The sequence below is a fragment of the Acipenser ruthenus genome, chromosome 2 (assembly GCF_902713425.1).
Source record: "Acipenser ruthenus chromosome 2, fAciRut3.2 maternal haplotype, whole genome shotgun sequence".
In the NCBI taxonomy this organism is placed as follows: domain Eukaryota; kingdom Metazoa; phylum Chordata; class Actinopteri; order Acipenseriformes; family Acipenseridae; genus Acipenser; species Acipenser ruthenus.
In genome coordinates, this window is record NC_081190.1 from 59,391,048 (window position 1) to 59,413,085 (window position 22,038).

At 37.4% G+C, this 22,038-nt stretch overlaps 1 protein-coding gene across 3 annotated transcripts in view; it reads right to left on the bottom strand.

Annotated features, from left to right (window-relative positions):
• LOC117409581 (microtubule-associated tumor suppressor 1 homolog A-like) overlaps positions 1–21,336 on the bottom strand; it is an 84,555-nt gene extending 63,219 nt beyond the window's left edge. Inside the window, exons 1-2 of one of the 3 annotated variants that reach the window (XM_034015846.3) lie at positions 21,122–21,335; positions 19,659–19,717 (exon numbers count right to left, since the gene is read on the bottom strand). The gene's annotated coding sequence lies outside the window, so the exon portion shown is untranslated. Of the gene's footprint in view, positions 1–19,658; positions 19,718–21,121 lie in introns of all 3 variants that reach the window. The other 2 variants (XM_058997784.1, XM_034015847.3) reach the window with 2 other exon arrangements.
• Between the last annotated feature and the right edge of the window lie 702 nt (positions 21,337–22,038).

Sequence of the window (22,038 nt, forward strand, 5' to 3'; positions counted from 1 at the left end):
ACCGAACTAGGCGACTTCTAATTATATGTAAACTGTAATAAGATCCAAAATGGAAAATTACCTATATGGTAACACTATCCTCGGAGACTGTCAGCATGGTTTTAGGACAGAGATTGTGTCTAAATGACCTACTTTTGAGGATGCAGCATCGACAACAGATAATTGCAAAGCATATGACCTGGTTTATTTAGATTTCCAGAAAGCTTTTGACAAAGTCCTGCATAAAAGATTTAATTTTCAAACTGAACGCAGTAGGATTCAAGGAAATGCATGCACATGGATTAGGGAGTGGTTAACATGTAGAAAAACAGAAAGTACTGATTAGGAGAAACCTCAAAATGGAACGAGGTAACCAGTGGAGTACTACAGGGATCAGTATTAGGTCGTCTGCTCTTCCTAATCTACATTAATGACTTAGATTCTGGTATAGTAATAGGAGTGGCAAACACCACTGCAGCAGCAAAGGTCATTCAAAATGATCTAGACAGCAGAGTTGGGGTCAATTCAATTTCAATTCCATTTCCAATCCCAGTTCCTTTTTATACAATTCATATTCCGTTTACTGCCGCCTTTACTGAGGTTTATGCAATAGGCTTTCAGGTTACCTGACAAGTTCATTATGTTGTATATAGTATTTGTTTGCTCAATAAAGCCTTTGTTGTGAAATTATTGGAATAGGAATTTGAATTGATTAAAAGGGAATTGGGATTAGAAATGGAATTGAAAAAATGGAATTGACCCAAACTCTGTTAGACAGCACATCAGAACTGGGCAGACATGGCAAATTACATTTAATATAGAAAGGCATAAGGTACTGCATGCAACAAAATGTCCATTATAAATACCATACGGGAGACACTGAAATTGAAGGAACCTATGAAAAAGATCACTCTTCATATTAGACAATGTGGGGAAGCTATATTTAAAAAAAAAAAAAAAAAAAAAAAAACCACACACCACACACACACACACACACCTGAGGGATATAATGTTAAAACTTTACAAAAGTATTAGTAAGACCTAATCTAGAACATGTTCAGTTCTGGTCACCTCGCTACAAAAAGAGATATTGCTGCGCTAGAAAGAGTGCAAAGAGCAACCAGAATTATTCCTGGTTTAAAAAAAGGCATGTCATATGCAGACAGGCTAAAAGAATTGAATCTATTCAGTCGAACAAAAGACTACGTAGTGATATGATTCAAGCATTCAAAATTCTAAAAAGATATTGACAATGTCGACCCATGGAAATTTTTCGACATGAATAAAGAAACAAGGACCAGAGGTCGCAAGTGAAGATTAGATAAAAGGGCATTCAAAAAAAGAATAAGGCATTTTTTTGTTTGTTTTTACACAGAGAACTGTGGGAACCTGGAACCAACTTCTAGTAATGTTGTTGGAAGGGAACACCCTGGGATCCTTCAAGAAGCTGCTTGAGATTCTGGGATCAATAAGCTACTAAACCACCAAAATGAGCAAGATGTACCAAATGGCCTCCTCTCGTTTGTAACCTATTCTCTTACCGGCGTGACGATGCTCTCGTTCCGACCACAATCGTCAGCCAGGAAACTCATTCAGGTGTCATTCGTCTCACATTGACACAAAAAGCCCTTGTGGGATACTTAGGGTTGCCAACTGGCCCCATAATACTGGAACATTTTGGGATGGGACAGGGCTTAAGTTGCCCATAAACAAAGAAATACAAGTGAATTGAGCACTAAACACTTGCTTAATTTATACTGCTTGTTAATTATCCGAACCATTGTGAGAATACAAATCTTACAAAAGAATCTTTAATAAAACGTGTGTAGGTTTATTCAAGATTACTCTTATTTTGTAAAATTAAGTATTTAGTATTTCAGTTATCAATATTTAAAAAAAGTTGCTATTTATATCCTTTAGTAATTTATAGCCTAAATTTACACCGACTCCCCCAATGAAATAATACTGATCAGTCGTTCGCGCTGTCTGGAATAATGAACAGCCGATCAGTATTAATGATTTGAGCAGGATCAGGGGATACTATTAGAAACAGACAATTATTTAATTTATATATACAATATATATATAAAAATTACACACACAGTAACAGTCAAAAGTTTGACTACACCTGCTTGAAACCAGGTTTTTCATGATTATCTATGCTTAACTGTATAAACTTGTCTAAAAACACTTAATATTTCATTATACGATATGTGTACCCATACAAGCTGAATCATAAGTGAATTGCATTCAAAAATTATTTTAATGAAAATGTAAATCTTGTCAATTTCAATGAAATGGTCACCCAAAGCAAGGGGATTTCAGTCTGAAGCCCAAGTCCGTTAAGTCTGAAATGTGTATAACACGGTGTTAGAACACTGGCCTAAGTATACAAGTGTCTTTGTTAGATGTTCTCCGAGTTAACTAGCATGTTACCCAATTAACCCTTTGTCACCAATTATTGTTAACGGGTGGGGTCCATGATTACTATAAATATAGGTAGCACAGGCACAAGTTTGTTATTCCTGAGTGTAAGGGAGCAGAAAATGGAAAAATACGCTCAGTTAAGCAAAGAAAAAAAGACACAGTCTGTAATTACTTTAAGAAATGAAGGTCAATCTTTAAGACAAATCGCAAGAACTTTGCAAGTGTCTAATTGCTGTGGCTAGAACAAACGATTTGAAGAAACTGGCACTCATGGAGGACCGAACAAGGTCAGGTAGACAAAGGGTGACCTCAGAAATCAGAGAAATTCATTCGAGTCACAAGTCTCCAAAACTGACGATTAACTGCCCCTGAAATACAAGCTCAGCTAAATGCTACTAGAAGTACAGATGTTTCAACATCAACTGTTCAGAGGAGATTGTGTGAAGCTGGCCTAACTGGAAGAATTGCTGCAAAGAAACCATTGTTAAGAGTGCAGAATAAGAGGAAGAGACTTGCTTGGGCCAAAAAACACAGAAACTGGACGTTTGAGGAGTGGAAGTCGGTCTATATGGATCGATGAGTCCAAATTTGAAATATTTGGGTCCAACCGCCGAGTATTTGTAAGACGCAGAGAGGGTGAGCGCATGAGTTCTGCATGTGTGGTTCCCACAGTCAAGCATGGAGGAGGCAGTGTCGTGGTCTGGGGTTGATTTGCTGGTGACAGAGTTGGTGATCTTTACCAAGTCCATGGCAAGCTCAACCAGCATGGCTATCATAGCATACTTCAGACTTCAGCAATGCTGATCTTGAAAATTAACAGAAACTATCTTCTGCTACTTGTGTGACTTACTTTCCTGCAGAATACTTTGCAATTTGAGGCACCTGAGCGTACTCCACGACGCTTTCAAATTAGACTTTACATGTAGAATCTACACACTACTCCACATTGACAGTTAAATGCATATAGAATATAAAAAGTAAGATTTATAGAGAAAAAAAAAAAAAAGGATTACTCAGTTGCATAAGTAGGGGTCTATCTAAATTGCGTTTTCGCGGAAATCGTGAAATTGAGGGGTCACCGTGAAATTCACCTCTTAGGGGCCAATGCATACAAACAAGTACGGATAGGAATAAAAAGAAACCTAGTTTAAATGAACTACTGCACAACGCAAGCGACGCAAACTACGTGTCTTCCTTCTGTAGATAGCCTCTTTTATTCCTTCGCTGTCCTGTGTGCATTGCACTTAAGCAAAAAACAAACAAACAAACAAAAAACGTACACAAAACATTTACAAAAAAAAATTATCCAAAGCGGTTAACGTTCTTGTTTACTATTCAAATGAGTTTTAAAATCAGCCTATCAGTGCGTCTTTACTGCATTTGTGACCTGTACTGTGCAGTAAGGGGTGGGACAAAGTTGGTGCTGCATTGTTTTGATTTAGGTTGCTAAAATCTAGTTTTCAGCATTGGGAGGTGAAATAGTAGAAATGGACGACAAAGAAAGCAAAGTATATTTTGGCCGATGATCGTTTCAAGATATTTCCCCAAAGAAACTACATGCAGACTGAGGTAATTGTTTTGCATATCTTAAATGTGTCTTTGGAGAAAATACGATCAATCGCCATTTAGCTTCAGAATCACACATTAAACAAAAGGCTACTACAGAGACTACTTAACAGAACATAAAATAAACAGCTTTCAGAAACCAAACTGGAAAGTCAGCGCAGACAAAAAGTATTCCTGTCTGCAAGTTAAATCAGTAATAAAAACGATCCAGCACAGCCACCTTGCTTCAACCTGCTGCTTACATTTACGCAGTTGGAATTTTAGACCCGAATGTACACATTTTCATTTTGACTCGGTACTAATAAAATAAATTATTGGATGGGACAAATAACATGACAATGAACGTGTTCCATACATTGCCTTTATTAAAGTATGCCAGATGCCATTGTGTAACCAAGTTTTTGGGCTGTTTCTAAATAGATTTCCACATCTGTATAACTTGGCAAAGCTTTGCCTTAACTTCCAAGCAATTCAGTGGATGCAGAACGTACAGTCTCAATGTATGGGCAAGTCAGCTGCTGGGGGATGCTGCATGCTCGCCTTTAGCAGATGACAGCACTCTATGTAAGGAAGCAGGTACCACTATTATTAGGCTTTATAGCGTTCTGAAATACTGTCTACTTAGGCTTATTTAATGTTTAAACAGGTCTGCGGAATAAAATTAGGATTTTGCAACATACCCATGAAATATGTAAATTTACCGCGATTTAAAGTAGACCCCTATGCATAAGTATTCAACCCCTTTGCCTCCGCAGCCCTAAATCAGCTCAAGTGCAAATCATTTGTTTGAAAGGTCACAACATTAGTGAAATGGATTCAGCCTGTGTGTAGTCAAAGTTGTTAAACTTGTAGATAATTTCCCTCAGGTATATAAAGACTTTCAAGCCGCAACTCAGTGATTCAACAAAGCAACCATGAAGACCAAGGAGCTTTCGAAACAAGTCAGGGATAAAGTGGTAGAGAGGCACAGAGCAGAAGGGTACAAGAAATTTTCAAAAGGTGACGATTATCCATCTCAGTACCGTGAAGTCCATCATTAAAAAAAAGTGTAAGATACATCATACCACCCAAACACTACCCAGATCAGGTCGTCCTCCCAAACTGAGCAGCCGGGCAAGCAGGAAACTGGTTTGGGAGGTCACTCTAAAGCCAACAATGACCTTGAGAGATCTGCAAAGTTCTGGTGTCTGAGATGGGAGTCAGTTTTCACACATCAACAATAAGTCGGTCCCTACACAAAGCTGGCCCGTATGGACAGGTGGCAAGAAAGAAGCCATTACTCAAAAAGACTAAATCTTAAAGCCATGAAAAAGTATTTGCCGCCCCCCCCCCCCCGTCTGATTTTCTGCATTTTTCACATTGTATTTGGTCAGATTTTTTTGTGGGTTGTAGTAGTATATAGAGGGATTCAGAGAAAAAATGACACCAGTTTGGTGCTTCTTTCATTTGTTTGGTGTGCAAGGTAATCAAACATGCAATCTTCAGATGTGAAAAAGTTATTGCCCCCCAGTTAACTCAACCCAATTAAAGGGATAATTAGGGTCAGCTGTTTGAGTACTTTGGTCAACAACCAGGCCCGATTTGGGCCAGCCCTGCCCAATATGAATCTGACTAACTTTGGCCCTTGCCATCAGATTGAAGTTGTCAGCACACAGGTTCTAGAGGCACATCATGCCACGAACGAAAGAAATTCCTGAAGATCTCCGGGAAAAAGTTGTTGATGCCTATCAGTCTGGAAAGGGTTACAAAGCCATTTCTAAGGCTCTGGGGTTCCACCGAACCACAGTCAGAGCCATATTGTCCAAATGGAGAAAGTTTAGGACAGTAGTGAATCTTCCCAGGAGTGGCCGTCATGCCAAAATCTCTCCAAGAGCAAGGCGTAAAATCGTCCAGGGAGTCAAAGAACCCTAGAACATCCAGGGATCTGCAGGCCTCTCTCGCCGCGGCTAAGGTCAGTGCTCATGATTCCACCATCAGAAAGACACTGGGCAAAAAATGGGATTCATGGCAGATTGAGCAATGGTTTCCGCCTTGCCACCAAGAAGAACATGAATGCTCATCTCAAGTTTGCCAAAAAGCACCTGGATGATCCTCAAGAGTTCTGGAACAATGTTCTATGGACAGATGAGTCAAAAGCGGAACTTTTTGGCCGACATGGGCCCAGTTATGTCTAGCGAAAACCAAACACTGCATTCCACAGTAAGAACCTCATACCAACGGTCAAGCATGGTGGTGGTAGTGTCATGGTTTGGGGATGCTTTGCTGCATCAGGACCGGGACGCCTTGCCATCATAGAAGGAACCATGAATTCTGCTCTGTGACAGAGAATTCTACAGGAGAACGTCAGGCCATCCGTCCGTGAGCTGAAGCTGAAGCGCAGCTGGGTCATGCAGCAAGACAATGATCCGAAACACACAAGCAAGTCAAAATCCAACCACAAACTGTTGACTATACTTTTAGTTATTTGCTTATACCGTCTAATTTGACAGCTAAATAGTAAAAGTTAACAAAAAGTACATATACTGAAATTGAAGGAATCTATGAAAAAGACCTAGGAGTTTGTTGCCTCAGAAATGTCTTCATCTAGACAACGTGGGGAAGTTATAAAAAATGCCAACAAGATGCTCGGATATATTGTGAAGTGTTGAATTTAAAATCAAGGGAAGTAATGTTAACTTTACAATGCATTGGTAAGACCTCACCTAGAAATATTGTGCTCAGTTCTGGTCACCTCGTTACAAAAAGGATATTGTGCTCTACAAAGAGTGCAAAGAGGAGCGACCAGAATTATCCAGAGTTTAAAAGGCATGCCATATGCAGACAGGCTAAAAGAACTGAATCTATTCAGTCTTGAACAAAGACTACGCGGTGATCGGATTCAAGCATTTAAATTTCTAAAAGGTATTGACAATGTCGACCCAAATGGAGATTCGATAAAAGGGGCATTCAGAACAGAAAATAGGAGGGTCTGGAACCAACTCCCCTGGGACACCCTGGGACCCTTCAAGAAGCTGCTTGATGAGATTCTGGGCTGCTAACAACCAAACGAGCAAGATGGGCCAAATTGCCTCTCATTCGTAAACTATGTTCTTATCTTAGTTTCACACAGAAATCAAAACATTGTCGACTGCTTTGCATGCAAAAACAGAACTTTTAAAGCTTCTGCCAACACAATAACCTGAGTGTAACCAGCTGCACTTGGTAGTTGCGAGCAAACGAATGAATGAACGATCCATTTCCAGTCAGAAGTGAAACAAGAGTGTCAAGCAGATCAGTCATGTGAAATGACAGTGTCGAGTTATCCACTAGTCTAATAGTTTTTACCCCGTTGGTACCAGTAATAACTGAAGTTGAGTAAAGCGTGGGGTCAAATAATTTAAAAGGAGACAGGATGCGTATATATTTTATATGGAGAAAATCCAGGGCCAGACTGTCAAATTAAGTGAAGGTGTTGAGTTATCCACCAATTGAGTTAACCAAGGTTGACTAAATTTATATATTATTTTTTTTTTAAAACAGACAAGTAGGGCTCATCGCACGCGCAGCCATCGTAAGCCCCTGTCACACTAGCATGCGGGTCGGCTATGCGATTTCACGCTGCTTTTTGCTTTTGATAAAAGCAGGGTTTACCTGGGTGACAGATGCAACTACACAATGTGTGTATCAATGCCCCGGAAGCAGCTTGTTAGGGACGCTTCCATCCAAGCTTCTTCATTCCTGCTACACACTGGCTCATGGTGGGTCTCAAATCAACAAGAATGTGGCTAAACAAATGTTTCTTGCAGAAGACATGGCTGTTTGTTATTTTGTCCGCTTACGAATGGCTGTCATGCATTTTGTCTTGCTCAACCCATCTCAAAGCATGTCGACCCACATCCTGAGGTGGGTTGCTGCAACCCAGGTATGTGGTTTCACACTACGCAGGATTGCGACCCAGTGTGAAATGCGGCTATAGATGGTCAACTATGTGAGCTTGCCTCATACCTTGAATGCATGCCTGCCGCACGGCTCCCCTGGGTCCCAAACCCTACTAGGTACAGACAGGATTGAGTAACCAGACATTGCATGCCTTTTGCAGAAACGAAAAGGTTTGCTGACAAAGGGGTTTTAAACACTTGAACCGCCGCGATTTCGGACTACATACAACCGCCGCACCCACAAAATCTGCGGCTCCATTTTAAAACGGCTTCAATATGAAAAACAAAATCGGATACAACTTAATATTTTTATTTATGAACATCATACATAACATTGATCAGAAACAGTATTTACATTGAAAAATAACTTTCCAAAGAGCACATTACATACATGGAAAACTAATAAAATAGACTATGCAATAAACTGTGTAAACAAGTATAGAAAGCTGTATGCACATATAAAATTATAAACTAATAACTAGTTATAAAAATAGCATAAAACTAAAATATAACAATGCAATGTGAAAGTGCTTTGAGTGAAAGAGGCTCTGTCTGTTCAGAGTTCTATTACATATAACATCTACGCAGAAAACATGCTTTTCAACTGTACCAGTGCATTTGCCACAGACTGCCTTTTCACAACATGTGCAGACATCAAAAGTTCTCTATTGCATTTAGCAACCTGGCATTGTCTTTTAATTCATGTGCCAGTGGGTGTAGCGCTGGCTGAAGGTTGAGGGGCATTTGCCAGCCGGCTTTCGTGTCTCTTATCAAAATGTTTTTGCAGCAGCTCCTGGGTTAGCTGCAAAATGAAGTCCCTCAGAGTGATTGTGTTGACGGTGCACTCCTTGTACAAAACCAAAGCATTGATGGCTGCCACGTCCAAAACATTAAAAAAAAAAAAAACACACACACACACACACACCACACCACACACAACCACCACAGGCCACCTGCAAGTACAGCTGTGCCATTTGATCCAGTATATCCACACCGTACTTTGTCGAGTTGTAAAATGCAACAGTTGCATTTGCTGGCAAATACAGAAGAAAAAAAAAAAGTGAATTAACAAAAATTACCATTTTTGACTAGGAAAACACTTAAACCTCCACTTTAAATAAAAACCTTCTTGTGTTCTGTAATAATGGCTACTATAAATCACTGGAGAGAACTATGCACCACTTTATCATGGACCTAAATCCTTACTGTTTATTCATTAAAGTCCATAATAACCCCAATTGCCTAGGATTTGAGCATCCTTGAGTAGATCGTAGTACATATAGGGAATCTGTAAATATAAAAGTGAAATTTAGTTTAAATAAAACCAAAAGATTGTATATAGTTTTGTACATGGAAGGATGTATACACATTAGACAGGTTTCAGAAACCTGCTATAAAATTGTCCTCAAAACACATAAATTGTGACGTTCTAAATACAGACCCACGTGCCAATCAAGAGCCTCCAAAATCAGTCTGTCAGATCTGTTGTAACACTGGCTTACAGACAGCAGAATCAAAAGGTCTTCCTTTGAACTTCAGTCTGGGGTAAAATCAATAGAAAAACACAAACATCTGGGAGTATAATATATGCAATATCATGCTGCTTTTTTATACTACACAGTTTTAAAAACTTAAGAAAAAAGGCACTTATACAGTGGTGCTGGATTAAAACAAAAAATTCAAATTTGATACATATAATTATGAGTGGAAGATGTGTGCGACCAACCTCATTTCTACGAGTGTTAGAGCAAAATACAGTTTATAGGTCATTGCTGTTAACCATTAACTCCAGAGACACACACACACACATATATATATATATATATATACACATATATATATATACATATACACACACATATAAATATATATATATATATATATATATATATATATATATATATATATATATATATATATATATATATATATATATATATATATAATTTGTAACCAGCCGGCACTCACGGTTGTTCGTTGCCCCTTTAAAAGCAGGACCCAGGACACAAGAAATTGATTTTTAAGCGCTTACGCGCTAATTTTAATACACACAACAATAAATAAACAAAACAAAACATCTAGCTCCGTTTTGAGCACTAACTAAACATTTTATGCAGGTCCCTGACTAGCTCGCAGGATGGCTAAGCCGTTTACCTGTCATAAAAACACTGAAACCACAAGTTCAATTCAGCACTTTGACTGCTCGGAAGCAGAGCACCTCTCTTCTGCTTCCTTCTACTCAGCAGCCCTGTGCAGACAAGCTGCACGTCTCAAATACCCCGCGCCTGGCATTAATTTACAATAAATATCAGGTCCGGGTGATAATTACACAATAAACAAATTACCAAAATAATAAAACTATTAAAATGTGCATACGCACATGTTTTCTTCAGGGAGGATACGAACCCCCTCCCTGATGTGTTACTAATATTAATATATATATATATATTAATATTAATTTATTGCCCTATGGTTGACACCTCTTTTTGGAAAAAGCTCTGCTGTGCATGAATGTCTTCAAGATTATAGGCCTAACACCAGTATTCACTATTACCAAGGAGACAGAACCTTCATATTAACCTGATACTGCATGTTTCCATTTAAGTGCCATGTACAAGAAACTAATGATTTAATGTTACTGTACATAGCTCCTGCAGTACAACATACTGTACTACCTTTGCATAATAGTGACTAAATGTTGTAATGCATTGCGCTGGATGGTATTTAAAAAGGAAGACTCCCACTCTAACACTCTGTTGAAGGTCAATGCATTGATGCCAGTGTTCTCCCAATAAGACTGTTGCAGTGCTTACAGTGGGTATGCCTCTGCAATACTGGACTGTTTGTTACAATGAAAAATAGTTCCACAATATGTGATGCAGAATCTAAGAATTCTATAGTAAATAGATACAAGCCAGCTCTGCAAAACAAGTGTCAGTGCAACATGAGCTGCATCTCAATTTTAGAGAGCGGTTTTAAAGATCTAGCCTTCAACATCTTAATCTTAGTGGCTAGAACCACAGTAAACATTACCTTAATTGTGAAAAGGAATACCCATACCATGCATTCATCATAACTAGTTGGGAGTTCCCAAATGCTCAAAATCGACTTATCGGTGCATTCTCAATATGCTTGCACCAAACCCAGTTAACAATTCCCTAACAAATAGAATTGCAGTATTTCAGCCAACAAAAAAAAATAAAGAAAATAAAAAAACTACCTACCCATATAGCCTACTGGGAGATAATTTGCCTATCAAAGTTCCTTGTAATTGGATATACAGTATAGTGACTTTGTAATTGGAGATACAGTATAGGGCAGCAGTGTGGAGTAGTGGTTAGGGCTCTGGACTCTTGACCGGAGGGTCATGGGTTCAATTCCTGGTGGGGGACACTGCTGCTGTACCCTTGAGCAAGGATTGCTCCAGTAAAAACCCAACTGTATAAATAGGTAATTTAATGTAAAAATAATGTGATATCTTGTAACAATTGTAAGCCGCCCTGGATAAGGGTGTCTGCTAAGAAATAAACAATTAAATTATAATTAAGTGACAAACAGCATCTTTTTCCTGGCTATGCCATTCTGTGCTTGCAAATGTCGCCATGTAGGCATTCCATGCCAATTTATTCAACATCCTGTCATTAGTTTCACATTTCATATTAAAAAAAAAAAAAAAAAAAAAGGGGCACACTCACCAGTTTTACTGTATCATTTGGTTTGAAAACAATGAGACTATACTGAAGATTATTAGGCTGGCCCTGAAAACCACAGCATGTATTTTTAGCTTTTGCTGGATTATAAAATGATAGAATTTATAATACAGCAAGCATAAATCAAGAATGACTAGCCAGAAAAAAAGCAAGTATTGTATTCACATCCTTTAATAGATGTTTGAGGAAAAGGTGTTAAATATTTGTTTAAAAGGCTGAACATGGCTAAACATCAATCTCAGCTACATTAATGTAAATGAAAGGTTACCTTAGGAACTGCAAGCATTAATGCTTAGTCATTTACAGTAAAATACAAGGAAGAGAGTTTGAACCAAGTATTAAGATACATCCAGACTTGTTTTTAAAACATAAAATAGAGTTATCACTGTTCGTACTGTCCAATATACAGTAATGTAAAAAAATCTAAAAAAGAAAGCATTTGAACCATCATTGAATTCAGTGTTTTGGGGGTAAACAATGATTCTATAATAACCACTAGTAGAAAGCATGCTCCCTAAAATCACACAACTATCTATTCAGAATCTCTATTTAAAGCAGCATTTCAATAGAAAAATAAAATAATTCTTCTGGGTATGGAGGATAGGTGTGCATCCTGGCATATACACAGCACGCTGCGTTCCATTAGGTACATGCCACGCATGACACATGAAATGTAAAAACAAAATACAAAACATTTAATGAAAAAATCTGAAATTCCACCAGATAAATGTAATGTTTTAAAACGTATTGATCACACCGATGAGATTGTCTCAATACAAATGAAGCCTGTATGATCAATTCAAAATGTCACTTTACAACTTCCTGCTTTGCACAATGTTCATATCCCTGCCTTAAGGTTACAGTTAAAATGTATTCAGCACACCCAGAACTTACCTCACAACATGCATTCTTACAGAAGGTTTGTCATTCAGGACTGCCGATCCATATACAGCTATTTGAATTCATCATTCCTCTGCCAGGAGTTTTACTCTGTTCAGATCCCATTAATGCTTAGTGCCGCACAAAATGGAATAAACCACAAGTGCACTAAAAACTACAACAGCAGCCTGAACTCAGCCTCCTCTCCCAAGACTGCTCTGTTTTCTCAAGCAAACTCAATGGTGCAGAAGTAATAAGGCTAAGCTTTGTGACTCTCAGGCAGGCTGGAACTTCTTTCCAGTAGTTTATCTGGCTTCCCTTTGCACACCTCTGTGCTATTGCATTCATATGCAATAGTTCAAGGTCCAGCTCCGGAGTGTTTTCTATAATGTTCCCCAAGTGCTAAGTTTACTTGAAACAACTGGATACTTTCCATGTCAGACTCCAGTAGGAGTGGCCTGAGGCTGTCAGACCAAATCAGCATTCAGGGTTGCTTAGCAACAGAAGTGCCTTTTACAGGAGAAAAAGATCAGCAAGAGTTTGGCCATGGCTGGAAATTAAATCAGAGAGTAAAGAAACCTAGGAAAATAGATCAAAATAAATCTTACATTTGACATAACTAGCAGGTTGTAGGTTTCACTGCAATAAAAACCTTAAACTGATTAATGTTCTAATCCAACCACATGACAAATACTACTGTCCTAAACACCACACGTTTTTAATACGGCAACAGTCAGGTTGTCCCATCTCAACTTCAATAAATAAAAAAAAAAAAAAAAAAGGGAGAACTGTTCAACAACTTAACTTCCATAATTATTAGATAGCAGTAGACATTTGATGCAGGTTAATATTTCTGAAACTAAGCTAATAAAGTAAGACTACTTTGTTACTACTAAAACAGCAATCCATGAATTTCTATAGCACAATTTAAATCATGGTGTGCACCTATGTTTAGCAAGATATCCAAAAAGGCAACAGGATTGGCAGATCCAGTGCCAAAGTGCTTCGTGGCACTTTGGTATTTGCTTAAGCCGTATTAGGTCCCAATGACTGCTTACCGTAATGTAGCATCTATGACTCATTGCCTCCAAGGAAAAAAAAAAAATTAAATATATCTACCCACTTTAATAAAACATCAAAGTGGGATCCTAATCCTTAAATTAATGTTGGCAGTTCCAATGGATTCTTCAAATCATACATTTGTGACACCCTAAAACAATCTAGTTTGGAGCATGCAGTAAAACACAGGACACCAATCATATTTTACTATCACACATCCCCAACCAAGGCTTTTAGAAAATCTTTGCAGGACATCTACACACTTAACAGAAATGTACAGGTTTCTCAGTTTATATTGCACCCATAAACATCACATAAATCATATTCAGAATGATAGATCAGGCACACAGAAAGCTCTTGTTCCAGCCCCGTTTCAACACGCCCACCATTAATCCTGTAATGGGCAACACTGTCTCTAGCAAATTAACACTCTTCAAAAACAAATACAAGCTGACCAAAAAAAAAAAAAAAAAAAACACACACGTTACCACCAATGAAAACTTACATGTGCGCACCCTTCCATAGAAATTCAATTCCCTTTATATGCTAGAAGCATTATACAATTGTCTTAACTATCGTGAACTAAAAAGGGATTGAGCTGTTCAAACAAAACCCAACATAGTTGTGGATTATCCAAGTGTCATTTCTCCTTGCAGCACGATGCTGTACTTTTGACTTTGGTAAAATATTTTTACATTACTACACAGCAAACCATGAAGTCTGACTGTATTTGATACATACAAAACTAAATTGTTACACTAACAATTTCTATCCACATGTTGCACACAAGTTACCTTATCCTACAGTGAGGCTACAGTTATTCTTTATGCAATGCATTAAAGTTGGTCAGGAAAACTCATGCAATAGAACAATATTTATTAGAGCTTAGACAATAAATACTACGTTATACATTCATTACATCTTTAGACGTGCCCTTGGAGGTACCCCTAGCCATAATGTAGTTTGTGGATAGTGGAGAAGCGGACTGTAGGGAAGCCATGGGCAGGGGGGCAGGATAGCTGCCCTCTCACTTAGACGAAGCCAAACAGGTGGATTGAATAACTAAAGGAGATACATGCCATTTGACTGAGGAACGTTCTAGTAATGACTGTGCCAAACAGACTTAATGTTTATGATTTTAATTTTAATCTTGCTTAAAAAGGGAGTTCCCCGTCTGAACCACCGCTTTGCTAAATTACATACCAAACAGAATTACTTTGTGGGACCAGAAGCACATGGAATTATCCCTTATATCCCCCCCTTTATAAAATGCTGCAAATCTGGTACATCAGCAAGCTATTTTGGATGCATATGGAGCATAAATAAATCACATGTTTTGACAGCACGCCAATAGCAGCACAAGGGGCAACCTTCAGTGTGGAGTTCACCATAGAACAGGATACTGGTTGAGGCTCCCAGCTGTCAACATTAGAGTAAGGATCTCAGTTTCAAACGGGTTATCATCAACTGTAAATGCAGCAAATTCACATTTTCCTCAAGACGTTTTCTTTGCCATTAGCGATAGTAATGTTAAATACGCAAACAAAATCCTGACAATGTTAAACAGTATGTTTGTGTAGAGTGGATTGAATTCATTTCCACGTCTGCGTTCAAGCAGGGTTAAGCCCCCCACCCCCTGACCCCCGCCCCCATCCCCCATGGACTGTCCATCTATCAGTTAACAGAAACAAATTTACATATTCCACCCGACAAACAGATCAGGTAGCACTGGACACATAGCAGTCTTGCCAAGTAAACCGAAAATAGAATGAGGAGCAATAGCGCAACATGGCATCTCCACAATAAGAATCCTTTAATATAGACATTAAGAACTGCACATCTGCTCCATCCAAATCTTGGTTAGCAACACATTATGCAGAGACTCTTCAAAACACCACCAACAAAAATCACTAAAAATACATACATTTTTTTGTTGTAGCAGAGCAGTTTGCACTCACAAGATTTTAAATCTAGACAGGAACTGTTCTCCTTTAAAAAATAAAATAAAAAAAAAACATATAGGACAAACATCCAAGCAGTCTTGTTGAAACTTAAAAGCTGTGTAACATACATTTTATAATTTTAGCAGGGAAAAAAAAAAAAAAGTTGTCAAATAGATAATGCACTAAATTACTAGAGGCCTGCATTTCTAAATTAAATTAAAATAAAAAAGTGAACAAACTATTATGGGCTTCACACACTATCCCAAAAGAGGAATACAAGAAGCAAAAAGGAGGTGGGTATTGTAAATTATACTGAAAAGACAAAAGGAAAGACCATGCTTTTATGAAGGGAGCAGCTACGTTTCAGCCTGGTGAGCTTGATCCATTGTTGCAAATGCCTGGAAAATCTCCTATTATATCCATACAATACAGCTACTTCCTTAAATCATGCATACAACCAGCACCAGTCACACTTCTTATGCTGTATTGCTACTTCCAATCGGATACCTCTGTAAACTGGACTTCATCCAGTAATCCACTGTACCATGTTAATACAGTATATACACTGGAGCAAATCTCCTGGCATCTGGAACAGGAAGTAGAGTAATCGGCTACACTACAGTATCCCACACAGTCAGTTCATTTAAAATGTAATGTATGATATTTAAAATTCTACTAAGTTTCAAATAATTAAAACGCATTCGATGCCGGTTTAACGTAAAAGGATTTTTAAATGCTGCTGGTTGGGTGCACACTGTATTTACATACCCCCAGGCTAGGATTAATTAGCTTTTAAAAGGCAATAGTCATTTTTGCTGTAGTCAAATGACATGGCTGTATAAAAATCACACATTTCTTACAAAATAATAAAACGCAAGTCAACAGAAAGTGCAAAGCCACAGAAAGTTATACCAGGTCCCACTGGATCATTTTTCTGTTGGCTTAAATAAAACGTTTATCACTGTTAATTAGTTTTATCCTGAGGTTAATGTTTGACATTGTAAAGACTTTAAATGGCGATAATGCCGAGATGGGAAGTAAATGGTAATGTGTTAAACATTTACACTGCAGACTATTTATAACACACACACATATATATATACATATATATATATATTAGTTACACACACATAGCTGAATAGAAAGTGAATACACGTGTTTCCGAAGAGACTCCCAAACATTGCCTTTTGATTCTGTGCATCTAAAGACTTGTAATAAAAAAAACTTAAAAGAATCACCGTTTGGTATTCTGTCCTAAACCAACAATTTCTCATTATCAAACTGTTAATTATATATTAAATAAAACAGGAAAAAATGTAGGCCTATTTGTTAAATCTGTTTCTTCTGCCTTCTATTGCAGCTCTGGTACCATGAAGTAGAGCGAAATTTATAAAGGAGTACTTGAGCTGAAACCCCAGACAGAAGGGGTAAAGTTCTACATTTAAAAAAAAAAAAAAAAAAAAAAAAAAAAAAAAAAAGTTGAAAATCACTGGTCTAAAGCAATCATGCGCAAAATCTAGTCTACTGTAGATAAAGGCACACTTATTTCTCAGGATTCTGTCTGCCCCTCTGCGTTCTTTCTCTATACACACATACACACACACACAGCACTGCCTTTGGTAACTTTGGAAACCATCCCTAATGGCCTCTCACGCCCTGGTTGAGTTCCCAAGAGCAATAAGAGCCTGTGTAGCAAAGGAACATCACCTACTGTATGGTAGAGTACGTCTATTGTTTGTGGAACTGGATCAGAAGAGCAATAGAAAATCACTCTTAAAAAGGTGAACAAATCCAGAAAAGTAACTTCTGGAACCCCTTTATCTATTTGATATTTTCAGTTTATCCCTTTGCAACAGGAAAAAAAAAAAAAGTTTGACACTACACAATGATCTGTTTGTAAGAGATGGCATCATTGCTGACACACTATAGCAGATTTTAACCATTAAACAAAATGTTAATTAAAAGCAGTTACAAGTGCAAAACATATTTACCATATCCCTCAATACTACAAGAGGACTTCAAATCCATATGATAAAAACAGTGTCCTACAATTTGAAATTATTATGTTTTATTTGGCAGATGCCTTTATCCAAGTCATTTACCATGCAAAGTAAGTATTTATTAGAATGAAAACAAAACATCTATTAGGAACTTGTTAGCTACCTGCAGTATCTGATACCCCATTTACACAAACCACTATCAAGCCGGCTAGGGTCTTTTTTTTGTAGGGTAAACACAGCCGTCCTAAGAACAGTACACCCCAGGTTCCGCCATCCTAAAAGTGGCCTGCTCCAGAGGGGGGCTCTGTGACGGCTTTGGTCTGTTTTTTGGTCCACTGTGAACACATCGGTCCCAGAGAAGGCTCATGTTTGCCAAGTACTGTTCACTAGTGGAAAAAGTCCCCCATAAAGAAGAAGTCTGGATTGTTACTCTGACAACAGAACCTAAAAATATATTTGACAGAACGCAGAGAGACAGAAAACCTCAAAATACAAAACAGACATATTTGTGCTATAATATGACACAGATCCCAAGGCCAGTTTAGCTCAGGTGTAAATGGTGTGGCTCAAATGAGAAGAAGCTTTTAATCTGATCGACCCTAAACCAGCTCAGGTCCGAGTTGTAAGTGTAAACACACCATGAATGCCAAGATGATCCCTTTGCTGGGTAACCTGTCAGTTTCCAATTGTTCTAAACAGTAAAACCAACAAACAACTTGTATATTACCATATGAAACACCAAAAGAACCTTAATTACCAAGCAGCAGCAGTTAAAATAACTGAAAAACCATATGTTAAATTCCTCAGTTATGTACATTCCATGCAACACTCTCCATTTAATGCATGCATATTTATAGGATATAGTGATCCTAAAGATAATAAAAAGAAAGTGAAATAAATATTTGCAACTCATTGGTTAAATAATTGTAATTTACCACTCAGCAATAAATGACTATCATTAATCTCAACAAATGTTCAACAAACCTACTCACTCAGCACATGGCCATGTATTGTTGTCAATCCCTCAGGTAACTTGCCATATTTATTTGGATTTACCACAGTTTAGACTTGCTCTAAGCTACAGTAAACATTATTGAACACCTAGGAACGTCTCACCAAGTAACAGAGATATTGAGAAAGAAAGGGTTTACATTAGCAGCAAACAATTAGTGTATTAATGTAGAAAACACATAACTCCATGACAATGTGTACGAATACAAGAAAAAAAAATACAATTCAAGGGTGGAAGACATACTGTACTTGAACTAGCACCCTTAAATCAAACATTTATTACAAATTAAAATTAGATAAGAATAAGTATTACGTTCCTTATGTTAGCCAAAAACAGGCTAATTAATTTGGCAACAATGTCACAGCAATGCAAATTAAAGGTTTCTAATGCTGTACTTCATGCATGTGTTGAATTTAATACTCTTCTTTGTAATCAGCAAACTTAATTATTCAGTGTTAATTATCCTAAAGCAAACTAAGGAGAACACAAAAGTAAGTATGACCAAGTAAAAAAAAAAAAAAAAAGGAAAAGAACCCTGAAACTGTTTAATGTGCTTTTTAACTGCAAGAACTTGACTGTATGCAGTTCAGCACTGCATACAGATCTAGGGACAGATAGCTCCACTCAAACTTATGTATGTTCTAATACAGTATGTATATCTACACCCCGCCTTTTTTATATATACAGCCTAAACACTGTAGCTATTTAACTACATGTAGCTAGTGCTTAGAGGTCAGTCTTATTGTACAGAAATAAATCAAACCTGGAAATAAAGGTGTCCTACATTTTACAGAATAAATTTACCAGACACAAATTATAGCTGTTAATTAAACCAGAGCTTTATTGACCTACATAACTGTCACTAATTCCCCAGATTTATCAGACATTGAATTACCCAGCATTTTAAAAAGGAGCCAGATACATACACATCAGCATAGACAGTTTAAAAACACTTATATGTCTTTAAGACGACCCAGTTTTCATCTTTGTCTAATACAGCTGTATCTGTTCTCTTTAGATTGGTATACCTAAATTAAAGACCATAATTGGAGTAAGGTGTGTAACACTCACTAGCTGTAGGAGGTGTCAATAAAATTCAATCTAGTTTAAGAAAAATAGTTTTCCCACCCCCACACTGTACTAAAGCTTAAAAACAAATGTTTTACCTTTCTTTGTAGAAGTACAAACAGCTGCTTATGGAGATCTCCACCACAAGCTCAGCTCACTGTAAACAAGAGGATACATCTAGTAACCTGTCTGGGCCAAATTAAATTATTTCTTTGATGTGCTTTGACAATTAACTGTTAAGTAGAATATTTAGTTGGCATATTGCCCCATAATCATGCCTCAAGTCTCTACTTTAGGGACCACCCTCTTAGGGCTTGAGGTAGCAGTTTAGTCTCTATGCTTGGGCTTTGTAGGTGTGCGCTCCTTGGCACTGAAACATTAGTTCCACCCTCAAACTAACAATTTCTGGTCTACTGTCTCATGGTGTGAGGGGAAGCATGAATACAAATCCATTGTGCCAAATGTGGGTTGGTTTTGTGATGTGGACTGCTGTGTGATCACCGAACTCAATTTCACTTATAGATCTAAATCCAACCTTGGGTCACAAATGAAAGCAAAGTTCAGTAAACCACTGCACTTTCACCCTATTGCCAGATATAGCTGCTAGAACTTTGCAGGCCATAAACATATTTAATACATATCTTATTTTGTAGGTTTTTGTGTGCCATTCTGGAGGTTTGGAGTACTGTAAGACTAATACGTTTCTTTTCTTAACCATGAAATTCAATATGCATTGAAATCAAACTAGGAGCCTCCATGTACAGGTAATCCAAGTCCTCTGTAAAGTTATACTCTAGCCAAATATGTGAGGATTTTATTTTTTATTAGGTTCTGTGTAATCATTAGATTACTGTATATAGTTAATGTAAGTCCCATTAAACAAAGTAATAAACTTAAATACCGGACCCGAATGTGAATGTAGAAACGTTCTGCACCCCATCCAGGATAGATAAACAATTTTACAATTACATAAAGCAATTTGAAATTGCTGTCGTGTTAGTCGCCAAGCAATATGGTGTGAAAGCGTAGCCCTTCACGAAAGACTTTATTAATATTAAGACAGCCTTACGTTATTCCCATGGCACTACTTGGGGGCCTAACAGCTTCATAAATATAACTACCCGCTAAATAAATATAACTACACACGACGTTCTTATTAAATAGTGTTACATTAAAAAAAAAAAAAAAAAAAGTTTTTCTATAAAATCAATACGTCCCTCAACCCAAATTAGTGAACATTTCAACTGAATACTAGTGTTTAGGACTCGAAAATAATTAAAATTACCAACAGCTGTGTTCCTAGCTTCTCAGGACGCTCCAAAAATAAACAACATACTTTGACTAATTTTCCCAGCAGTTTACCGCATAATAAAAAAATACAACACACATTTTAACGTATAGTCAATTCAAGAAATTGAATGTGGGCTTCAAAAACAAATTACATTTGAGACGAGTGTTACTCGAAAGCTTGATTATCAAGTTTAAAAAAAACTATATATCTAAACAATGTAACTAGTGTTATATGTATATAAAACAGACACAACTGTTAACGTATACTTACATCGCATACAGTAAACATCAAACCCTGCATGTTTCCAAACAGCAGTATCGTGCAAAAACGCCACTCTCTCCGAGATCCTGCACCTGCATTTAAACCCTGTGACGTCGGTATTGCTCACTGACAAGGTCCCATGTTGCCACACTTTCCAGCAGCACTCAATCAGTCATCAGGTAAAGAAACGACGGTATAGGCCAAGGTTACCACCTGTTCTGTTTTCATCATGGCATCTTGCCTCTACTCCTGGTTATAGCGTGGAAGCAAGAAAATATCAAAAACTGAAAACAATATGCTTAAGTGACCCTATACCCAATTAGAATTGTTACTTGAGGAAACGCATAAATATATTATTCAAAAATATATTTGAAAATATGTTTAATTAAAATATAAATGTGATTATCTTAAGAAAGTTTGAAAATACCTTTAGTTTATGATTTTAATATTGCACAATGCTTTTGGTATCACTGTATATTGATTTTTGTAATATGAGGTTACAATTTTTTAGGATAGAAAAAGAACATAGTTCCTACCATTGTGGTTGTTTTTGAGCTCCTGATGCATTTGCATTGATGGCCACTCTGCTTATGCATGCTATCTCCCTGATAAGTCTAGACACCACTGTGGCTTTTACAGTAATTTACATTGTCTCCCACTGGAAACCACGTGACCACCTGAATTATCACTGGATTTTAGAGACTTTACCAAAGACAGTCCAAGAATGCATTACAAACAAATATAGATATAACTGTGCCATGCCAATATGTCAGTGTCTTCAGATACTAAATGTATTGTATTGACTGTTTTGATATGAATGAGTTGTACATGAGCCATTTTACTTAAAGTCACCTGGCACCACCTCGATTAATCTATCCTGGTAATAAAGAAACAGACTATAAACACATATTGTATTTATTTTACTG